A 5,220-nucleotide genomic window follows, 5' to 3' on the forward strand; every position below is an offset into this window, starting at 1 on the left:
CATTGTCTTGTTGGAAGAAGCCATCTCCATTGGAATGCGCCATCACCATGATAGGATGAACTTGATTAGCAATGATACTTAGGTATGTTGTGCTATTCAGACATTCATAATGGTCTGGCCCTCTAGCAACTTCAGTGTGAAATTATAGCTAATTTGCCTACAAATGTCAGGTGGTCATAATAATCTGGCTACTCAGTATATATGTATATACATATGTGTATATATATACATGTATATGTATATATACATATACATATGACTTCTAATATTCACAATAATTTCTTTATAATTTTTTAATAGATGAAATGAAGATTCTAATTCTGACACCTAAAACATTTAGCATAATTGCTTCAGGTGTGCAACTAATCAAATAACTCAGACTATATATTTTGAGTTTATTGTTGTGAGTTTTTTATTCATCAGGCAGGGGTCACCACCAAACTCTGTCTGTAGAGAGTCCAATAGAAAATATACTAGGCTTTTTGGGCAACATCGTTTTCAGTCTACTTGCTACTACACAATATTGCCATTTTAGTGTGGAAGCAGCTATTGACAATACATAAATGAACTGGTATAATATACTTCAAAAAAGCTGCATTTACAAAAAGAGGTACCAGACCAGAATTAGGTGGTGGATCATAGTTTGCCAAACTTGATCTTTGAGAACTATATGAAGTTTGTCGAAATAATGATTGAAAAATACCTAAAGTAAAGTTTAATCTCATATCTTCTTAATGATATTTCATACTTCCTGCTTTACTTTTCATCTTTAAATAATAGATTATGCTTTTGCAAGTTGCATTTTCATCTGTTTCTAAGATGAGAAAGCTATTTGTGGATGTTACATTCAGGAAGATGCACAATTGCTAACTATGATAAGAGGGTATTTTTATGTTATCTAACAATGCATTCCAATATATGTATCCTTTCCATACAATATGTATTTAAAAAAGAAGAAACTTTCATCTACTTTGTCCAGATATGTTTTATACTTATTGAACCACTACTCTATTTTGGGCACTATACTCTATAAATGTACTAGGACTACAAAGGTGATTAAGAAAATTCTCATGCTAAAAGGAGTTTACAGTGAATGGCATCTTTATTTGTCTCTGGAAAATGAGACAGGCAGAAAAGCATCTGTCTAAATCAAGAGACAAAAGTTCAAAACAATTGAGACCCTCTGCATAGATTTACCTCTGCAGTTCTTGTCCAAATCTTATACATTCCAGGGAAAGTTTTAGCCTTTGCTCAGATTCTGGGAAATAATCTCAAAGCCCTTGGACCTTTAAGAATGGCTTTCCTTATTTGAGACCTGGGCCATGCCAGATAGTTCCAGGGGTCGGCAAACTGTGGCTTGGCAAAATGCGGCTGGCGAGCCACATACGGCTCTTTGGCCCCTTGAGTGTGGCTCTTCCACAAAATACCGACTTCTGTGCATGGGCCACGAAGTTTCAATTGCACTGTACGTGCACGCCTGCACATGGTATTTTGTGGAAGAGCCACACTCAAGGGGCCAAAGAGCCGTATGTGGCTCGAGAGCCGTGGTTTGCTGACCTGTGGTTTATGCTAATGATGTGACTCATGGTGAGGCCTTGGACCATATGGTATTAGTTTGACTTTGAGAGAAGCTGGAGACAGAATAACTAAGGTCAAATCTGCAGGCAGTCAATCGTGTCTACCTTGACCCATTCCCAATAAAAACCCTGGTCACCAAAGGAGGATGGCAACACACAAGGTTTCCAAGCTTGTCAATACTCATTTGTATTGACACACATTGCTGCTGGGAAAACTGAGCCCTGTCTGCATTATGCCACTGGGAGAGGACAGTTAAGAGCTTGCACCTGGTCCCTCCCACGCTCTGACTTTTGCAATGATTTTTGTTGCTGATTTTACTCTGTACCCTTTTGCTGTAATAAACTATAACTGAGTGTATAACAGCTTTGCTGATTTCTGTGATTCCGTGTGGTGAATCATTAACCTGAGGGTTGTCTTGGTGATTCCATATCACAGTACTTTTAAGGAAAGGTAAGGTGTTCCAAATGCCAAGGTTATAAAGTGAGGAACAGAGACAAGTGATCAGTGTAAATGGATGTGTGAGTTGGTCAGCTATTGAAGTGCTTTGTAAAACATTCTTAAAATTGTGGATGTTTTCTTACGCATTAAGTGTTGTAAAACCTTCCCTGCCATCTTTTTTTGTAAAGAAAGTTTTATTGAAATACAGCCACAGGTTGGATTAACTACCTTAATGCTGCAACAGATTAAATCATGTGACAGAGACTGCATGATCCACATGATCCATGAGCCTAAAATATTTACTATCTGATCCTTTACAGAAAATGTCACCAATCTCATATGTAATGAGAACTTATTGAATGATTTAAGCATGAGAGAAATGTGGTCAAACTTTAATTTTGTAGATGGAGCTGAATATTTCTTTGAATTTGGTCTTGGTTTCTAAATAAGGCTTGTGAAAAATACTGGTTATACTGTATATGGTATATTAAATGTGGCTAAATTAAATGAATGACACGTGAAATAAAACACAATTCTAGTGAAAAAAACTATTAATTTAATACAATTATGTTTTTTTCATTTCAATGTACTTTAAAGATTTAACTGAAGAATGACTCATTACATATTCTTTGCCATTTAAATAGAGTTTCTGTACCCTTTATAATGAAGAACTCTCTAGTTAACAATTTGTACTCTTGTCACATGTAAAGTATATTTTGATATATAAATATTGTGTTGAAAGTTTTAATCAAGGGTCCTAATTTTGAAGTTTAAATATTAAGGTATCCTGCGTCAAATTAAAAACTATACACTAAGTTTTCTTCCCAAATAACAAAATATAGGACTTCCAGTTTCTGGATCCCCATTTAAAGAACTTGTAAGTCTCCACTCCATCCTAGCAAGTAAAAAGCTGAGTAGACTGAAAATTCAACTCTTCTTGAATCCAGAAGGGAGAACATAGAGAAAATGGCTGCCTCCAAGATTAGAGAGACAGGTAAGTGAATACAAGGAGTCATAACAATTGGAGAAAAGATTCCAGAATAGTAACTGTTGGGGGAACCATTGCAGCCTTAGAAAAACTGAACTATGATGAATTGCTGAGACTTAAAAATTCTAGAGGACCCAGTTATATGAAAGCCTCCACACTTGTGTGAGTTTTACGTATCTCCAGAAGCTTGACCAGATTCTAATAATAAGTAACAGAAAAAAATACCCACATATTTTAGCAGGCAGAGGGAAAGGAACCATTTTTAAAATATGCCAGAGCACTGTTTTCTTCTTAAGAAGGCTTACCTTCAGGGGGAACTAGTTAACCAGAGGTTAAACTTCTGGGATATTTTCTGAGCCTTACTGCCCTGGGGAAGGGAAATACTCAACTTCTGAACACTGTAGCCAACCATTGTCCTAAAAATCGGGCTTTAGGAAACCTATTCAGTGGTTCTAATTTAGGGTCCATGAATCTTGTAGATATATCTTGAAATGTCATTTACAGTCATTCTGAATCATCCTTACTTTTAAATTAAAGTGGAACTATGATAATACCTTGTTAAAGAAGCCTATACATTTCTACATCACAAATTAATTTTTAAAAATATTTTGTAAATTATATTTAAATAGTTTAAGTGTATTTATTTACATATATTACTATATTTATTAAGGTATTATTTCCAGAATAGGTCCATAGGTTTTTAGTAGACTACCAGAGGGGTCAAGCAGACAAAATGATTAATTACATTTATTTGTAGGCTGGGTGTTTAGGATCTTTGAGTTAGAGGTGGTTGCCCCAGTAATATGAAGCCTGAGCACTAGGGTCAGCAACAGGAGCAAAACCTAATGTTGAAGTACATATATCTACAACTTACCATTGTAGCTTCAAAATATAATAGGCAGGACAGTAAATATCTTCTGGAGTGAGAATGCTGAGTCTGAATCCTAATGCCCCTGGTTCTCAACTTTTTTATTTGAAAAATGGTAAAATGGTAGAGTTGACTTAAGGATTATATTATTTAAAACATGCAAAGTGTTACAGGAGAGCTGCCTGAGTTGAAGGGGCCTCTCCCCTCCTCAGCTCTTGTCACACTCACAAAAAAGAATTCAGACAAGTAACAGATAACAGTGTTGAAGCAAAGCAAGCAAGTTTATTAAGGAAGAAAAGCAAAATAATTAATTAAAAATACACTTAGCATAAAGCATGCAACTCAGCTAGTCTGAGTGCCCTGCCTGATGGGGGTTCAAGGGTCTTATACTTTCCCTGTCTATACTTTTCAAGGTTTCTGCTAGATATTTTTGGCAATAAACTAGATTTCAAGGTTCCTTTTTACATTGTTGCAGCATTTCCCAGAATTTATGAGAACATGTGGCAATTTTCTCTGGGCAAGTTCCAAGACTGCTGAATTCTTTGTTCAGTGGGTGAGATACACTACCCCCCTACATCCCCCTTCCCCTCCTCCTGCCCTAGCAGCTATCTGCTTAACAAAAGTACTGAGAGAAATAGCTGTCTTATTGCAATCACTCAGTGAACATTTATTATTATAATATTTGAAGGGGGAATGTTTTTACATATCTATTTTATTGAACAATGTATGATTTCTCCCTGAAAATTTTCATTTGATGCTCTTTTTAAATAAAAACATTTAGCCTGGCTAAATTTAGTGTTGCTTAGTGGTTGAGCATCAACTCATGAACCAGGAGTCATGGTTCCATCCCCAGTCAAGGCACATGCCTCGGTTGTGGGCTCGATCTCCAGTAGGCAACATGAAGGAAGCAGATCAATGATTTTTCTCTCATCATTGATGTTTCTATCTCTCTCTTCCTCTCCATTTTTCTCTCTGAAATCAATTACACACACACACACACACACACACACTTTAAAAAAAGCTCTAATCTCCTAAAAACTTAAAAATAAAAGATAAAAAAATAAAAGCATTTACATTTGGGAAGATCACATTTTACCCTACATTTCATAAGTAATGAGGCTAATCTTTTTTTTAAAATACATTTTATTGATTTTTTTTTTTTACAGAGAGTAAGGAAGAGGGATAGAGAGTTAGAAACATCGATGAGAGAGAAACATCAATCAGCTGCCTCCTGCACACCTCCTACTGGGGATGTGCCCACAACTAAGGTACATGCTCTTGACCAGAATCGAACCTGGGACCTTTCAGTCCACAGGCAGATGCTCTATCCACTGAGCCAAACTGGTTA

The sequence above is a fragment of the Myotis brandtii genome, unplaced genomic scaffold (assembly GCF_000412655.1).
Source record: "Myotis brandtii unplaced genomic scaffold, ASM41265v1 scaffold42, whole genome shotgun sequence".
Taxonomy (NCBI): domain Eukaryota; kingdom Metazoa; phylum Chordata; class Mammalia; order Chiroptera; family Vespertilionidae; genus Myotis; species Myotis brandtii.